At 40.9% G+C, this 19084-nt stretch overlaps 2 long non-coding RNA genes across 2 annotated transcripts in view; both read left to right on the top strand.

Annotated features, from left to right (window-relative positions):
• LOC127023377 (uncharacterized) overlaps positions 1-6191 on the top strand; it is a 59139-nt gene extending 52948 nt beyond the window's left edge. The window contains exons 4-6 of the long non-coding RNA XR_007767430.1: positions 3985-4114; positions 4258-4308; positions 6110-6191. This is a non-coding gene — a long non-coding RNA (uncharacterized LOC127023377). The remainder of the gene's footprint in view (positions 1-3984; positions 4115-4257; positions 4309-6109) is intronic.
• A 1203-nt stretch (positions 6192-7394) lies between these two features.
• LOC127023378 (uncharacterized) lies at positions 7395-10285 on the top strand. The gene is made up of 3 exons (XR_007767431.1): positions 7395-7450; positions 7592-7743; positions 9037-10285. It is a non-coding gene; the product is annotated as an uncharacterized LOC127023378 (long non-coding RNA).
• The last annotated feature ends 8799 nt before the right edge of the window (positions 10286-19084 follow it).

Here is a 19084-nt window from a genome sequence, read left to right as displayed (position 1 = left end):
TTTCTTAGACTTTGATTAGACTAGCAATATATAAAAATGTCTTTTGTAATACATCTTAAGAAAGTGCTCTGTAACGCTCTTTAAACCCCTGTACATCCGAATATAAGAAATGGAAATAAATGTCTAATGTTTTTCATATTATCTTATCTCTTCCTCTTGCACAAAAATGACTTTTGCTGAGTGACAGATAACATCTCTCTCTAAGCACAAAGCGCTGGGGTTAATTCAAAGCAATCCTCACCCTTCTCAGGCTCAACTGCTCATCGGTGTAACGTAGGCCGTTATTGTGGTCATGCAATAACCAAAAAGAGAAAGTGCTTGGTTCACCCTGAAAAAGGAACTAGTAGAAACCTATCTACAACAAATCACAGATACAGCAGTGCAGGTAGAGTTGATGTACAAAAGAAAGCAAAGGGAACCTTCTAATTTTTGCAAGCAAAAGCAAGGCCGTTCAGTTAAGTCAGGATGTCTCTCCATCATCAGCATGTCAGATTGTGTCTGTGAGTTACATCAATCCTTGAGAGAGATTTATTGTTTCCTTCTTTACAAAGGAGACATGTAAGATTCAAATGCTCAACTTCCAGCCAGCGAGCAGTAGAAGTTAGTCCCGATGTGTGGCATGAGTTAAGTGAGGACAGAAGGTAAGAGGTTAGACTGGTGATGGTCAATGGCTGGTTGGTTTCTAAGAGCATTGTCTTCTATCAGTTAAGCAGTATGGCTGCCTTCACCCCCCACCCCATGCCTCTTGTGTCTTTACTCACTTTACTTACACTTTTGAAATCCCGTACTGTGAACCTCCCCAGTGTGATGATTTGGACAGTTTACAGCGTGACGCAGGGCAGCTCCAGTCCATGATTCACTCTTGCAGCTGTATTAAACAGAAACAGCCAAATATTGACAGCTGAGCAAGAAGATATAATCTAGCTACCAGTCTACATGAGCTGCTGTTAAAATCCATGATTTGTTTGCTGTCCATAATTTGCTCACCATGGCACAGGAGTCAGTCAGCACAGGTTCTGTACGGGGCATGAAAGGGGTGTGTATGGCAAGATGGGGGCCTCTTACAGACTTCTGACAACAATTTGTCCATCAGATATAACATCTCTGTGTAGTTTACGCAGCTTACTAGACACCATCGTTAATGAAAATCTCGCAAATACTGATTTAGACAGCAAGAGCTGTGCAGAGGCTAGTGTGTTGGCTGAGGACCCTGACAGCCCATGTTCAGGTCCTCCCTCGACTGCAAACTTCCTGGGCAACCTTGAGCAACTTAGCTGCTCTCTCTTTTCTCAGTTTCGCCCTTTATAGAGGGAAATGTGCAGATTAAAATGTTTCCCAATGTCAGCATGATGTTGTGACATATCATATTCAGATACTCTGTAATGGGGACCATATAAATTCCATAGCTACTTTATCTGATCCAGCAGTCATGAGTCTGCCTGTCTGAAAGTTGCTGCTCTTGATAAGAAAACATTCCTGCTCTTCAAATTCCTTTTTGAGAAAAGAGTAAGGAAGGTCTCAGTCATGTTCTGGTGAGCAGGTGCCTGGGCTGTAGCAGATTAATGGTCACATGCCATGTCCTGGCCCAGTGCTGGCACTTTGTTGGGTGAGAGTCTCTGTAAGTGTGCATCGTGGACCCTGGAGAAGGGGGCAGCCATTTGGCAGGCACCTTCTGCCACCTTTCTGCAATGCTAAAGCAGCCCTGGAGCCCAAACTGTTGTGTCGTCTCTTTTCAACAAACTATGCAGGAATTTTAAGTTACTGTACTCATGGGTTTGATTTGTTGTATTTTTTTAAACAGCAAAATAATGGAAATTAATTATTATCATCCCATTTGAAAATTAAAATTTTAATGTATTTAAATATGCATAAAAGTTCTTGATTTTACCCACTTATGAATGAAGCCAATTTGATTAAATTTTAGCTATCTGTAGCAGTTTTGCACCAAGTTTTAGCCTGTTGCAATGCCCTCTGAAGATCTTTGTTCGTTATGGGGTGACAGCTGACTCTCAGCTCTAATATGGTGCTGTATTATTTATCTTCTGGTGTCAAACTAGCCAAAAGAACTCCAGAACATGCACATATATTACTCCATGTGCAAACAAAAAGAGGTTTCCAGGTTACAAATACCAATGGCAACACCAGACACATCTCAGCTAGGCAGACATCGTGACAGTGTCCATGCAAATCCTTGGAGAAATGCCATTAGTGCCACTTCTGTGAGCTCAAAGACTCAGCAGCTCTGATACTGTCTGTACACGTGAGCTTCTGATCCCATGGCAGCAAAGTCAGAGACTTGTAATTTTTGTGTGTTTGTTACCAAATTCTCACCTTTCCTCTCTACCTTTTCATTTCATCTTCATACAGTCAGTCCTACAGGGTTCATTTAAATAACGCGTTTATTACTTCAGCAGTTCACAAGAAACAGGACTTGTCTAGTTCTGTTTATAGAGCATGTAATCATTAGAAAAAAATAACAAAGATCAAAACAGTTAAATCGCCATCTGTATTTAAAACTGATCTCAAGTCTTTCCTGTAACAGAAACACCACTATGAACACTTCTGAAGCTTTTGGGACCTAAACTACAGTATTTTCCATTTTTAACAATATACATCATTATCTTTTGTTATGGTGGTTTTTGCTGTGTACATATATTTATATTTTGTTGCTATGGTAGTTGCTTCTGGTTTTGAAAGGTAGGGATGTATTATCAGTCAACTGAAATCAGATTAATTGAGCTCCTTCTGATATAAAGATCTCAAATCAATACAGTGTTCACCTTGTAAAATGCACTTTTTTGGTTGTTTTTTTTTCCATGCCTCCTGAGATCAGATGCATTAAAATCCACGTGGAACTAACTTTCTTTCTCTTCTCACCCCCACACTTCCCCATATGTGGTTCTGATTTTCCCCTCAGGGTACCTATGGGAGGTCTGGAAAACTCTTGGGAGCTTTCAAAGAATGTTAATATGTATAATACTGCATTTTTAGTTTTAAATAAAACATGTAAAGATATTTCTTTTTGAGGATAAACAAGTAAAGCTGCTAGTTAAAAACTATTTGTAAGAAAAAGTTCCCTCTTACCATAAAAAAGCTTAATAACATTTAATTGTATTTCATAGCATTTGGCACCCATAGTATTAAGCATTTACAGTTCCTTGTAAAATGTCTGGGCAACACTGACTTTTAATTCTCCTGAGTTGCTTTTTTTTTTTTCCCCCTCTTGATAAGAAATTTCTGCCTAATGGTCCAGTACAGCATTTGCTATTCAATCCTTAAGCATTTTGTTTGCCTAAGAGCAGAATCTGGTCCCTGGTATCTATGCCGATCTTTACAAACCTCATCTCTCTGCTGTGATACTTACTGGGAGTACTGTGATTGCAATCACAACTGGGAGCAGAGCTTTCTGCTATAAGTAATTCTACAGATAACAAGAATAAGCATTTATAAGACCAAACTCTCCAGCTCAAGCACACATACCAGCACCAAGACACAAGAACCTTTGGATAGATGGCAATTTTGTGGTGGCGATCAACATCCGTTAACTTATTGGTTATAGCTGCACTCCCTCATTTTACCCTCACTTGAAAAGTTAGCTAGTCAGTGCTTCAGATAAAGACTGTGAAATTTGATCACTGGAACTAAAATGGATGGCTTAGCTGCCTAATCTCCTCCATCCCGTTATCATCAGCTCCCAATCCCCTCCCCACACCATCTTCAAAATTGGGAAATAGCCCCAGACTTATGGGAATATGCTGCTGAGTTAAAGTAAACAATTCTCTGAGACTGTGTGGCCTCAGCCACAGGCCACAGGTGGACCTGAAGATGAGACCCAAACAGGGAAAATTAACTTTTGGAAAGATTATAGCGCGTTTGTCTGTCGGATCAGCTTGTTAAAGCTGATAACTGATTGTGTTGATAGTAATAGTATCTGTAAATATCTGATAATATATTACTAACTTGTATAATCTGTCTTTATTCCAGCAAATTACCTCTGAAGACTAAATCCTCACAGACAAGGTATGCCATTTACAGTAAGAAGTTTAGCATCTGCCAGGAGAATTAGATCTTTCTCATCAACGCAGTGCACCCATCAGTGCAGCATATAGACACGGTAAGAAGACATGTTTAAAGCAGCCCTTTGAGTGAACTCCTGCAATGGAGATCAGGGGGGTTTTGTGTTGGTTTGCTTTTCCCCAAGAGAGGCTATTTCTCCATAAGTGCAAATTAAGTTCATTTTTCTGCACCATGTTGCAGGATCGGTTGTTGCTCCCTTCGCTGTGGATACACAGAGAAGCCAGACTTGAGGTGAGGAAGCAATCCCAGCCGTGTTTCTTTTGTGCTGGGTTTCTGAACTTCACTGGAATGGATTGTGTGCTGCCTCCCATACCCTGATACACTCATGCTTCTTCCAAAGCAAACTCTTCCCAGCTTTGCTAAATGCACACAGGCTTGCTATCTTGTCGGTGCATACGTTTTGTTAATGGAAGTTCCTTTACCAGAATCACTGAACGAGAAGAAAAAATAATAAGATTACTACTGACATCATATATCCCTTTTACATCCATAGACCTCACTGAGCTTCACAAAGGGGAAAACAGTTATCTACATTTTCTTGACAGCAATTGTAAAGTAAAACTAAAATCCTAGTTTAAGATCAGATATTTGTTTCATACTGCAGGAGCACATAGGCACTCTCATAATATCCCCAGTTTCAACTTTATTAGGTGCTGGAAATAATTCTAGCAAAAAAGGTGCTTCCTTTTCCGAATTGCTACAATCTCTATGTGAGAAAGATAAGAAAGTTGGACAGAAAGCAAATGGATTGGGTTAATAGTCTGAACCACTGGAAGTTTCAGCAATATATGTTTATTATTAGGTTTTAACTGGACACCTTATTGGACATCTTGATAAAGTATCCCCCTCTACATTCTGTACTAATGCATTTCCAAAAGATATGAGCTGCTGCTAATTAAGCCAGTTGCGATTATCTGAAGTGTTATACAGGAATGTCGTTTTTGCCAGTTTGCCACTGGTCTGTCAGATCTGGGCTCCTGCTTCTAGCTGGGAGCAATGTCTGTGCTCTGGGCAATAGTGAAAAATCTCCCAGGTAAAGGTGTAATGTTGTACGTGGGACTGGGGACTCGCCTTTAGTCTTCACAATGTGGCATAAGGATTGCTGTGAGAGTAAGTAAATGATGGTCTATTTTAATCTATTATTATTATACATTATATATTTCTTCTTTTTAATTTCAAATCAAATGTCCTCTATCCAAAAAGAGGTATTTCTGACCCTGCACTCCCCACCCCCTTACACAACCAAGGACATATTTAAAACTTAAGGGCAAATGTTCCATAAAACACTGCCCAACCCTTTGCAAATTCCCTGCATAACTCTCACATACATCCTCTAACTTTAGTCCATCCCTACTCCAAAGTTGTAATTTGCCCTCCAGTCTTTTTTTTTCTCTCTCTTTTTTTACAATCTTTGAGATGGCAATTAGCTCAAGAGATGCACTTAGAGCTTTGCTTCAATTACAGATCCCTCTGTCTCAAGCTGTATGCTCTGCTGTTTTATGCTAATTTAAACGTCCTTTCGCATGAAACATCAGTCTGAATTCTCTAATTGTTCGCTCCTTATCTGAGATTTGTCTCATGCTTTCCACCCATGGGTGTGGTGATCTACATCCCACACAGTCCCAAAGGCTAACTCTTTTGCCTGGGCCGAGGTTTTGTTAAAGAAAATCCCTTGAGGCAGAATCACTAAAGCTAAAGAAAAAATAGCAGTATTAGTGCTGACCATTAATACAGTCTTCTCTCTATAGATCTCACAAAGCTTCACAAAGAGGAGTAAACGTTGTCATCTGCATTTTACAGGTACATAAACTGAGGCAAAGAGCAGAAAGTGACATCTGATAGATCTGGACAAAGACAGATCTGTTACGAAGCCATAGAGGTTTGGAGTATTTGATGCGTTTGAGGACATTATGGCCCATTTTACCTTAAATGATGATATAAAAGGGTGATATTGAGCTACAAGGGTTATCATGATTTTCCTTTCTCCTGCATGTCCCTCAGTTTTTGTGGATTTTTTCTTAAATACATGCAGGTGATAACTTGAAGTAAACGTTACTCCTGCTGTGAACCTCAACACTTCTGTCTTCAGTTTACCAGTGCTTCCCATCCCAGCCTCCAAAGGTATCCCTTCTTTCTTTCCATAAAAACACTTTCGTGCAGAACAGATTTAAGTAGTTTGTTGGGGGAGAAATATTAGGTTGAGGTACCAGATATTGGGGTACCAAATGCTCCGAAGCAGTCACTGGAAGAAGCAGCACAAGATGCCCTTGAGAATTTCAAGGAAGCAAAGAGTGCCTGTCTTCATGCCAGCAGTCCTGGCTGAAAAATGACGCTGGACTTAATGGCTGCAAAGACACAAAATTGTACATGACACTTTCATTCTTGGTCTTACTCCTCACTCCCCAAATTTCTGCTGCTGTATATTAAGCATCCCCCTTGTGAAGTTAAAGTAGCTCATAAAAGTGTTAAGTAAGAAGTCAAAACTTACATGGGAACTGTTACATTTTTCTCTGTGTGGCCATAATGAGGTTATTTATGGTACATGTAGGAAAGATTAAAGGTTTTCATAATAAAGGAAAGCAAGAGCTCAAGAATTGGGTGCCTCCTAACAGCACTGACTCTCAAGACGGGATAAATCACCCAAGCAACCATTAAAACTTCAAGAAGATTGCTTGTAAACCTCCAAGCAATGCCAATAAAGCATATTCCTTGCCATATAGCAGTCCATATGGTGGAGCTCAGCAGTTTTTCAAAACTGAGGGCTACTCACAATTTAACCCTACTGTCTTTTTCCTTAGAGGGCATAGTGCCAATGAACCACTATCAAATCAATGCAATCTTTAAATGTGGGAGGGCGAGGAACATGGAGAGCAGACTCAAGAGAAGTTAACTTACCAGGCGGCGAGCTTCTCAAGAGTGTGGAGATGGGTTGGATTCCTGCGCTTAAGAACTCAGCAACATTTTTCATTATGCTGCTTCTTGGGGGTCTCCCATCATAACACAATCTTAGAGACACATTTTTATGGGCTCTCAGGAAGTTAGGAAAATATTCCAAGGCCCCTCAAGGTTCTGGTTCATTTACATTTTAAAAAGTCAAGTCTGCCCGTCCCTTCCACTCTGAAAGGCCAAGGTAGTGAAAACTGCAATAAATCACAATGTAAACTTGCGTGTGGCATAACATCAGCAACTGTATGGGACACAGCCAGAAATCCCTCCTCAAGTTTTACACCAGAGAAAAGCCCCAAACCAAAGATATTCTTTCTTTTCTTCTTTTTTTTTTTTGTTTTTATTTTCTTTTTTTTCTTCCCTATTTTTTCAGGAAAACCTAACTTAGATTTAGAGATTTGATCCTGCTGGCTCAGGCTGTACAAAGGTAAGTAGCGAGGAAAGTGATGTAGGAGTTAATAAGGGCCAGCACTGGCCTAAGAGTAATTCCCAGAGATGGATCATGTCTGGGCCAAATTCTGCAAGCCTTACCCAGTGGATTTCTCTTTTGTTTCATTTCTTTTTCAAGTCTTACTCAAGAGAAGTTACCGAGTCCGATCGTCATGTTATTCTTAAGCTTGATTTAAGAGAGTAGAGCAACTTTATGAAGGGTCCTAATTCTGCAGACTGCAGACTGCAGGCTCCCCATGGCGATGTTCAGCGAGCTTCTGGGGAATTTTGGTAAGGGACTCATTTCCCACGACGACAGCTTGATTCTTACTGGGGGATTTCTAGTGTTATTACATAATAAATAACAAAGATTATAATAAAGATAAGGAAAACCTACCAGTATTCAAATAATTCAGATTTAAGCAAATGTTCAGATTTCGGAAAATATTTTTTTTTTCCAGCCAACATTATACGAAAATATTTCTGGGAGGGAAAGGAAGTAAATCTAAATCTCTTATAAATACATTAACATTGGTCACTTGTGTAAATCAATTGGACTAGTACATCAGCTGATATAAATTGTCATTCTATTAGTTTTCATAGAGTTATTCTAAAGCTGTGCTGGAATAATTATCTTATTCAGTTGAAACCAGTGGACATCTTTGTCCAACGACTTTGGTGCATATGTGGACTGGGATTTAACAATAGAGGGAGATGGATCCAAAGTGCCTGTCTATACAAACTAGACTATCTCAGTCTCCAATGCAATCTTCAGATATCTTAGTGATTGTTACCATAAACTACCTGCAGAACTAACTTTAAAAAATAATGAGCATTCAAGTCCCCTGGTAAAATCAAGGAAAGCTTTGGGTGTTTAACACCTCTGAAAATTAGGTGATAACATCATAGGCTGATCAAGCCAGAATCCGGCATCTTCCTGGGGAGGAAAAGAAAGAAATATCAGTGCCAAAACTCTTAGGCCTCAGCACGTATTTCTCTCACAGGCAACTTGGGTACCAGCACTCGCACCCAGGCACGAGTGCTGGGATTGTATCTGACCTGGGATTGTATCTGACCCAGCGATGCTGAAGGCTGTGGAAGGTTACCTGGGAATGAACCTCCCAAGCAATATCAGTCAAGCAGGAGCACGGAGGTAGTGAGGCAGGAGGCTGGAGGGGGCAATAGCCATGGAACTCCAGCAAATGCTCAGACGTGGTGCTCCTGCCATTGCTTGCACTAATCTAGGAAATTCTAGTCCAACACTTAGCATATAAATGGGGAGAGAGTTTCCTGTCTGAGGACACCAAATTGGGTTTCATGCATAGCCAAAGTGTATTTTCTTTGTCTGTGAGAAGGTCAAAAGCACTAAAGAGTCAGACCTACAGTCAGACTCAAGCAGGGGAAGTGAATTGAGAACTAATATTAAAAAATTGTGGCAAATGTGATGCAAGTCCACTAAAATCTCATTCCTATTTATTTCTTCTCCCTTACTGCTCAGAAACGTATATGTTGCCAGCACAGTGTCTGTATCTGATTTTTTTTTTTTTTGTAAGTGCTCCTCTGAATTAACCATCTTATTTGCAGAGCAGAATCATTCAGCGATCCACCCAGAAATGCCCATGAGATTTGAAGTTAGCCTGGAAATCTTTCAAAGGACACCAAAGATAACTGCGCTGGGTCTTCTATTGCATTTCCATTTTATGGCATCTTTTTATATTCTGTAGTAGGCTTTTCTGAATAAAAATGAGACAGCCTCTTAAGAGGCCTTTTTATTATTTGCATTTGGCAAAAACAGCCTTAATGAGCTGTTAAGAGTCATTCCCCAGTCCTATTGTTGGCGATGCATGGGAGCCTGTAAAGTGTTGAAAAGCCAAAAGACAATTTATGATCCCTGATGCTATCCCTTCCTGAGACAATTCTTCAGAAAGGAAGATATCTGGAGAGTAGGAAGTCCCATTATTTAAATGCCTGAGTAACTTTTACTGGAGTCATAACTGTGGAATTTGCTATTTTCATTTCAGAACTGTTTACACTCTCTGTATTCCCCTTAAAAGCAGCAATGTCATGCCTGCGCTGCATGCTCATTCCAATCTGCAGCACTAGAGAATAGGAAGATGACTCAAGAAAAATTCCCCATTCATTCCTGGGATTGAATAAATAGGACCAAATTCCAAGCAGACACTAATCAATTTACAAAACTCTTGGGTTTTTTCCCAAGCAGCGCTCATGCTTAATATGTGGAGGCAGTGGTCCCTTTGTCAGCACTAGTCGCGTTAGCCTGGTCCACACAGATCTGGAAAGTGTAAAGGAACCCAAATTTACTGACATATGGGACAAGAGGGTTATTCAGCACAGTGGGAAAAAATGAAACAAAGAGTTTCGCAAGTTTCTGCAGCAGAGGGATGTGTGGTTCTTGGCATTGTTTTCGCTTTGAAAATGGGCAGCAGCCAGTAAATGTCGGAGGTGTTTGTTAGTGACTGAGGGTGCTGAAGAGACAATCAAATATTTGTGACAAAGGCAAAGACCTTGGACGTTATCGTTGACACCCAGACGTCTCAAGAAAAGAGCAAATGTTGCATTCATTGTATTGTCTCTTACTGTAAATGACAAAATGACATCTTTTACCAGGCTCATGTGTATTGATCGGCTTCAGCCCTTACTAACTTAAATACTGTAAATGGATGAGGGATATGTTTGTCTGTTTGACAGTAATTAAGTGATACTCTCACTGTCTGAACAAAGAGATGACCCAATGAGGCCTTACACCAGTGTGACTGTTCCTATTTTGAGAGAGCTGTAATCACTTCTACTATTAATAAAAACAAGGAAGGCATTAAAATAGTGAAAGATTAAAAACTCTTATTAAGAAGTCAGTTTTTATACAGGAGATATTCTCTTTTAATAAAACCGAACAGTATTCTCCATTGTGATATTTCCATTCCATGCCTGGCCATATAGTCTCAGCGCAACTCAGGTGTACAATGGGCATCCTGTACAGCCACCCAGCACCCAGAATTGAAGCATATTTAAGAGGAGGGAAAAGTCATTCAAATGGTTAATTAAAGCACCTGGGGAAGCTTGATATAGTGACTGGCCAAAAAAAAAAAATCCACAACCCAGCCAACAAATGGCTCCAAATGCTGTTGTGCCTCTGATAAGAAACTCTCTGCTACGATCTGTCATTCCAGGATACCTGCACGTCACCCCAAAAGTGCTGAGTGGGTGCTAGTTAAAAAGAAAGCAGAAGAAACCCAAAGCTGCTACAAAAGAGGATTTGTAGCCAGCTCCAAGCCCCCTAATCTGAACAAAATCATTGCCTGATTTTGGTGTGTGGCTCTGCACTCACTGGGACAATTATATGGGGAGCATGATGGAAACAGTCTCGGTGAACAGGAGCCCCATGGGGTGCACCACGGCACCCCGGCCCACGCTGGGGAATTCGTGCCTTCCCTTCCTTTGGTCCTTTGAGGGTGGTGGAAATCTCCAGTGGGGATGGAGGGAGCGATCTCTGGTTTTGGGTACCACCCTGGCACAAATAGACCCAGGCAGTGAGAAGTCAGGCCATTGTTACATTTGGTTTTTCATCTGGTTTCAAAGGGCACACCGTGCGCTTTATTTGGATTTAGATGTATAATTTAAAAGCTTTTTTTTACTAAATAATCAAGGATGTGTAACTTGATTGCCTTCCTTTTAATGATACATGTAGTAGTCACTTATGTTCTACTGTAACAGAATAGTGTCCAAAAATAAAGCAACTTATTGGAGTTACTAAAAATGCCAGCACAGGTGCCATTTTTTAGCCCTATCTCCTAGGAAGCATGATAAAGTATCAGATCCTGCAGTGATTTTTCCAGATCAAATTTCCATCGATTCCAGCCTGCGCCTGATCTCTCATTTTTTCAGGCACAATCATATTTTTCTGTTTGAGTTTGATTTTTGAAATCCCCTGAAACGTCAGGGTCTGACTCTGACCTCACATCCTGAAATAAGTAGAGTGACTTTAAGACTTACTCCTTCTTCCATTAATAGCAATATAACCGCTGTATAATTTTGTCTTCCATCGGGGAAATATTGCCTTGCTGTTTTGTTCAAGCCTAAGTCCTTTGTCTGAAATGTAATCATCAGCAATTACCCATGTGCGGAGCATTTTGTCACAGTTACTTACTGCTCACAAGCCAGCCATACATAGTAAACAGATGTGGGGCCAGCCTCTCGCTGGTGTAAGCGGCTGTGAGAGTGTGACAATAAAGCGATGCAAATCCACAACAGCTGGATTCTTGGCTCCTCACTTGGCTTCTGATTATTTAAAAATGTTCTTTCCTTCTGTAATTTTATTTGCATAAAAACACAACACAATAATTTGACTACTCACCCTCACGCTGTGCATAGAAGCAAAACAGCTTAATACTGAACTGAGCAATCAAAAATTTTTTTTTTTTTTCTGAAATCACACATCTTTCACTTTCTTTCCTGTGCTGTGACTTACAAAAGTGACTTACAATGCAGCTGGGTTATGCGGTAAAATGAGTAATTCGTAGTTAAAAGAAAAGGATTATTCTTCTGTTAACTCGTGGAACAAAGCTTCCCAATAAATGTCGTATTCTGCTATGCGCTGAGTGCTTTTGTTCAGTTCATAGCACAAATCATACTGTTCCCCAGTGCTCATCCACAGCAGTATTCTTTAATGCTTAACTCAGTGACCTCACAAAAATAATTGGTGTGAAGCAAATTTACTTAGCCCTCTGCCTTTATTTGCAGACTGAATGGCTCAGAGAATTGTGCATATTGTTTATGGAAATGAAGAGGGAGAAAAGAAAACAGAACATTACTCTCCAGATAAAGATGGGCCCATGCACAGAAGAAACACAGGGGCTTAGCATGATGTCCCTGCCTGCATTATAGACACCTAATGAGAGATGCTGATCGACTAATACAACTGCAAATCAGTTCAGTGACTGTGAAAATCCATCCCAGCTGCTGCGATTTAAAACAGTTAACATTTTTGACGTTATTCTTAAGTTAAAATTTCAGGTTTAACTGTGAGCTTTGACTAATAATTATCCCCCAGATGCAAATAGTAATGATTTATGAGCAGATTTCTGTTGATTTACAAGTGAAAGAGCAAGCCTGATTCTCATTTCTCTGTATAAATCTGTATAAAAAGCCCCGTTTGAAACTTTGAGGGTTTTCAGCATAAACTGGGTTCCAAACCCAGGCCCTTGCTTCCAACTCTGTCTTCGTTCTGTGGTGCTAGCGCTGACACAGTCAGCAGCCCCACGCCTGGCAGCTCCTGCCACACTGGGCGCCTTCAGAGGAAGGCAGAGCAGGGGGGTGGGAAGGGTGCTGAGGAACAGATCAAAACACTGCTTATTTGTGCGCGTATATATTTATACGTATATATATGTAAATCTTCCCCGTGGAAAAAAAAACAATCCCTTAGTTTAAAACAGGGTGATAGACATAACAGAACGGTTTTGCTTGATGTGCATGTGATATAACCATACCACAAAAGCAGCTTACCAAACAGCTTGCAGAGATTAGCTAACAAGAACTAAGCCATTCTTTTCAGAAGGTGTTATTAGCATATTTTTCATCAATACTATACTTAACAGCTACTACATAGCAGGAAGTGGTATTTAACCTCTTGTTACAATGTAACGAGATTACTTTGTATGGTTATGTTACATTCCATTCATAAAGGCCCTCCTGTGTCCAGTTAATTAGATTCACTGTTTGGCAGCATTAACTGGAAGAAAATGCAACAAAATGTATTTGGAATATCGAAATTTTAAGCTTGTTTTGGTTTGGTTTGTCTTTCTTTAAGGCTATATTGAGAGCTATATAAAACTTGATGTTAGAAGATAATTGGCATTCATTAGAATATTCTGCCAGGTTCTGATGAATATGGGGTTTTAACCACTTAAATCCCCAAAGTTTAAAGGAAAGCTAATTCTCAAAGTTATAGTTTTCTGAAATAGATGAACATCACCTGATTTTTTTGAGGCAAAACCAGGTGAAACTATTTCCTTGATTTGGCTATAAAACTCTGAGCTAGATGGGACACTCTTGCTATGAGACTTTTGCTTTTCAGTGAATTCAGGGCTGGTTTGGAAAGGGACAGGAGCATTTTGAAGAAAGTGATCTGAACTTAGAGTTTGGAATAAAACTATAAAGCAGGTGAGTTGTGGGATGTTGTATTTCTGTTTTGAGCAACTTCCATGGTCCTAATAATTTGCCTTTTTTTTTCCCCCCTAAAGATTTTCTGGGTTGCAAGACAAGTGCCAGGACTGCTATTTGTTATTTGAAAGATCCAACATTAATTAACAAAAAATAATATGAAAGAAAAAATAAACTTGTAACAGCTGCATCTAGTATGGCAGAGAGTTACAGCAGCATCTCCCTCTTGTAGAAGCAGTAGAAGCTCTTCTGTGCTTCTACAAAAAAATCTTGAAAAATAGTTAAACAAGCCTGCTTTTCCATCTTCTGTAAAAACATAGGTTTACCTCTGTGTAAAAGAAAAGGAGGAAAAAAAAAAGAAACTAATGAAATTCAGCAACCTAGCTTAACAATGCTACTATTTTGCTGTTTGGTTGTACAATGAGCGTGCCTGGCTGTAGTATTACAGGCAACAGCTTCTGTGCAGCAGCACGAGAGACACATCAGATCTCTTTTTTTTTTTTTTTTTTTCCTTCCACCCACCTTCCTAAGACTCATCAGCACAGCCCTTACCCTCTATTTTTTTTTTAAGTCAAAGAAAAATCTACAAGTGAACAGGGAAAATGTGTTTTCATGCCCAAGATTGAAATTAAAAAACAGACTGGGAAAAATTTGTGCTGGGATTTTTTTTTTTTCCTGCATGAAAACATGAAAAATGGATTTAAGTTATATTGAACTGCCTTTTAAAAATATTCTGAAAGTGCTAACATGCCATCATGAATTTTACAGGGTGCCTAGTTAGGTGGGGGAGTTAGATGAGCTAAAATCCTGAGGACAGCCAGAGAACAAAGTGTGATTTATGTTTTAGGAGCATGTCGACGTGGATTAAATCCACAAGCGAAATCATACCCTCAGAAAGGAGGGGGATGAGTGGTGATCTGGCTGCACCTCTGAGTCTTTCCTTGCTTTTCCAGGATGTGGGCTGGTGTTTGCTGCGGGGGTGATGCAGGCGTTATCCATCTCCCTGCTGACAGCTCCTCCCAGGCAGCCCCCACCCGAGGGGACAGGCCCCTCCTGTACACGCTCCTCATCCTTTCCAGTGCAAAGGCAACTTTCCCTGACAGGGGTAGCAATTTTCTGGGCTGCCTTAGAGCCGTGAGAGGGAACGCGTGCCTGGCTAAGCTGCAGCATCCCACCCGTCTGCCCAGCCAGCGTGCCAGAGGGGACCCCACCTCAGCCAGCGCAGTGAAATGAGCCTTCTGTTTGTGCTTCACACGCTGCTACTGCTGGCAAATGTCTTAAAGTAAACGAGCTTTCATCCCAGCTTCCCAGCCAGGCCTCTTCTGCCCTCCTTGCCCCAGGCCAGGGGATGCGGGTGGGTGCAAAGGGAGCGCCCGGGAAGGCCACCTCCCCACGCAGTGGGTGCACTGAGCCCTCCAGGATTTCACTGTCCAGACCTTGCACCGCACGAGCAGTGCAGCAAATCTCAGCTTTGCCACTGCTTCTTCTTCAGATAAATTCTTTAAAACATTTTGTTTGTGTGTTTCCAGGCTGCAAAGTTAATTTAAAGGGACACTGTCAAGGTTAGCAAGCTCAGAATTTGATTTGACTGGCTGTGCATGTTTCCTAATAACTGTTTGAAAAGTCTGCATAGTTCTACTTTTTTTTTTCTCTCAAGATAAAGATATTTCTCCAGGGAAAATATATCAAAGCTGCAGGTCTGACTTCATGGGCAATCCTGCTAAATCTGCCTAGTGTTCATACATAATAGAGGAAAAGTAAATTAGAATGAAAGCAAGATTCCTTTTCAAGCTTTCCAAAGGAATGAGTTTGTTTATAAAAAAAAAAAAAAGACAGAAAAAGAAGCTGAAGCAAGAGGAGGATTTTATAAATGGTGTACAACTCTTCAAGCAAAACTCTTTGAAATTTAAAAACCAAACAAACATAGCAAGTATTTGTCAGTGGATTATGGGGCACTTATTGACTCCTCCAGTGGTTCCCACACTTACCAGGGTCACACTTAAATAGTCTCCCCTCACATCTGCTCCAGCCCCTCCAGACATAACTGACAAATCCGGACCTCCAGGCTTCTCCGCTGTATTTACTGTGTGCTGGATTTATCAATTATTCAATCAATAACCTGTAAGATGTATATCCTCCTATATCTATTTGCGGAATCTTCCTTTTCCCCCTGTTAGTGTGACATTGCTCAATGAAACAGAACATGGCAAAGCTTTTGGGTTCTTTGCTTGTAGGTTTTTTTCAGGAATAAAGTGAGGACACCTGCCCATGTTTCACGGCCAGCTAAGCCTCTTACTTGTCCATGTTCTTACAGTTGTAGAGACAAATTATGTAAATATGAACGCTGAAATTTGCTCCTAATCTCAACAGAACTGTGCTTATGATTTTGCAAATGTTCCCAGGACAGCAAAGGAAGCTGTACTACAGGCACTCAAAGAAATCTTTGCAACATTAGGGTCACCATCAACAGATGAATGAATAACTGAGGCATTTGAAGATCTTGGCATCTGAACATCAAACTTGTATAGTCCCTCTGCAAGTGCACTAGAACTGGTCACCTTATCATCACCACTGGCTCAGAGATCAGTGATTTATTTTACAATGCTGTGGAGTACGGATATCATTAACAAATTAAACGCCTTGCAGTACTTCATATAAACCACATAGTGCTCGAAAAATAACTTCCCAAGTTTCAGTGTATTTTTCATGTCTTTGTATACAACCTATGACTCAAAAATACTGCTTGCATTGCTCCTGCTGGTCAGGATGGCAGGCATGTTTTGTACACTGTTTATCAGGAGCAGACCCACTGTATTTTCTCTTACATTGAGATAAAATATTTCACCTCTGCAGATACAGAACAGTACTCCAGAACTGTTAGAAACACTGTGAATGAAAACTGTGAAATACTGTAAATTTAGCTGAAAAGTTCCATTTCAACTAATTTGTTATTTTTCCACTTTTGAGAATAATCGAACCAGATTTGATTGTAGTTTTTCCCTCTCTTTTCTGTGCACTTTTGGGTTTTTTCCCTACTCCCCCTTCCACGGCCACAGTAGGGAATGAGAGAAAACACTTTAAAAAAAAAAAGCAACACTTTTTTTTTTTCCTTTAAAGAAGGATTATTGTTCAAATAACTTCTGAAAAGCAGCTTCGAGTTGAATTTCTTCTTTATGCCTTTGAGACCTCACATATGTAGTCATTGACTTAGAACTCCAGCCGAATCCCGTGGAACTATTTCTGCAAATTAAAGGGAGCGGAGCGCCCCGGCTGAATTTTCGATGTGTTTCTTCGAGCCGCCACCGGCCGTCTGCCTGCGGCTGCGCTGCGGGAAGGTGTCCGCTCCCTCCAGCAGAACTTACCGCGCCGTTTCTCCTCGTGTACGTGTGCAGGTGAGCTGCCGTGCGGCCCCGGCCCCGCCGGCCTCCCCGGCCCCCCGGCCCCGGCGGCGGCGGCGGCGGCGCCCCGGGAGCTGTCCAGCAAGGGCCGAGCCGGCGGCGGCCGGGCTGCGCGGCACCGCCCGGCACGGAGCGGCCGGGAGCAGCCAGGGGTGCCCCCAGAGCCGGCAAAACGCGGCGTTGCTGTGTTATGCTAGGCGAAACTGGGGGACTGTGTGTCTTCGCCTCCTGCAGATTTTGCAGAGTTGCACCAACCTCCCGGCGCGCGGAGCCGGCTGAGGGAAGCGCTGTGTGACGAGTCACGCCGCTTTGCGAGCGTGAACGCGCGCGCAGGCACGCACATTTACGGCCTCGCTGCTTGTGCTGGACGAACGTACTGCGCCCACAGTACCCTTGGGTCAGCTGCGGAGTGGATGCCTCTCGCACCTTAAATTGTTCCTGAAAAGGAAGGGTTCACCTGCACAGGCCACTTCGGGAAATACTGTTCTGTTTCCCTTTTGTAAAACTCTGTGTACTTATGGTATAGGTTTTTAAAGGCTTCATTGCATCACCTATGTGAAATGAGTATCTGAAGAAGCTATCTTAATCTCTTTCTGTAGGCTTTTCTCAATCATCTTTTTTCCCCCAGAAGCTGTCTTTTAGGTTTTAGGAGCCCTTCCATCTCACCTCCCATTGGTAAGCCATTAAGCTTAAGACCAAAACACAACACATCTACTCCGCTTATTCTGTGCAAAGATAAGGGATAACTATATATGAAGGATCAATTATTTGGCTGTAATTCAGCCAAGTACAGTGTCATGCACCGAAATTTAAATGCACATGTTCTCCTGGGATTACTTATATGCTTAAAGTTGGGCACCCGCGTAAGCAGTTCGTTGAATCAGGGCCTAAAATGGCATGCTATTGCTCAGTATAAATTATACTTTAAAGCTCATTCTAGAGCATCATGGTAAAATAAATCTTTATCTTAGCTACTTAGTACTAATGAAAAACAATATTATTTGTACTTTTCCTATAGCAATTCACTTAAAGAGAAATGTTGTACAATTACAGAGAATGGCTAACCATGCTTCTTGATCAACCTGATAATTAATAGGAATAGAGAAAAAGCCCTGTATTTCTGAGTGCTGATCAGGCAGCAAAGGCACTCCAAACATCTGAAGAAAAAACAGTTTGTTAATTGCTGTCTAGACAGTTTATTGCTGCAATAAGATCAAAACACAGAATACTGAGGTTTGTGGTATGAATCATGCAGACTAAACAATTGTTTTATTGCATTTACAGAGCACTTGATTTATAATGCAGTCAGCTTGGTAATAAAATTCCACCATTGTATATCCTGAATAATTTTACCTCTTTTCACATCTCTCTGTTTTAATTCTATATCAAGAAGTTTTAAAAATGTCCGGATGGAGAGGGGATTACTGTCGTGTATATATAAAGTTACTTATCTCGGGTCTCTGTTATATTGTCACTGAGCATACAGCATTCAGCTGAGCCTTGATCAGCTGATGGTATTGTGGATACACTGAAGAACAGATTTATTGGGCTGCAGTCTGCAGTGAGTGCACTAGAGGGAAAGTAAGACTGTCCCATTGCAAGAGGTTTCATTCCGCTTCACATTCAGCCAAAAGGGATCAATCAGGCAAGTGACTTTTTTTTTTTAAACTTTATTACTCTACAAAGCTTTTTTTTACTGAGAAGAAAGATTCATCTGTCGGCTTCTGTGGGTATCTCTGAGGTTGAAGGGGAGTTTTTCTGGGAACCAAGAAACTTTTGGGATGATGGAAATTCCTCTTGTCTTTATTGAGGGCTGAGCTGGGCTAAGGGAATAGTTGCATGAAATCTGAGTCTGTGCGAAGTGCCAACTTTCCCTAGGAGCATAAAGTGATGTTGCCTGTGTCTTTGTATAAGGAAACTTTGTATTTTTTTCATTTCCTAGTTTTGATGAATTATGATCATCCCAATATCCATGAAGAGCAAAGAAATAATAGACCAGATTATTGTAGTTCTGGAGCAAAATCAAACCAGAGACCTAAATCTTGAGAATCCTAATT

The sequence above is a fragment of the Gymnogyps californianus genome, chromosome 17, assembly GCF_018139145.2.
Source record: "Gymnogyps californianus isolate 813 chromosome 17, ASM1813914v2, whole genome shotgun sequence".
Lineage (NCBI taxonomy): Eukaryota > Metazoa > Chordata > Aves > Accipitriformes > Cathartidae > Gymnogyps > Gymnogyps californianus.
This window is presented reverse-complemented; position numbering and strand designations above follow the sequence as displayed.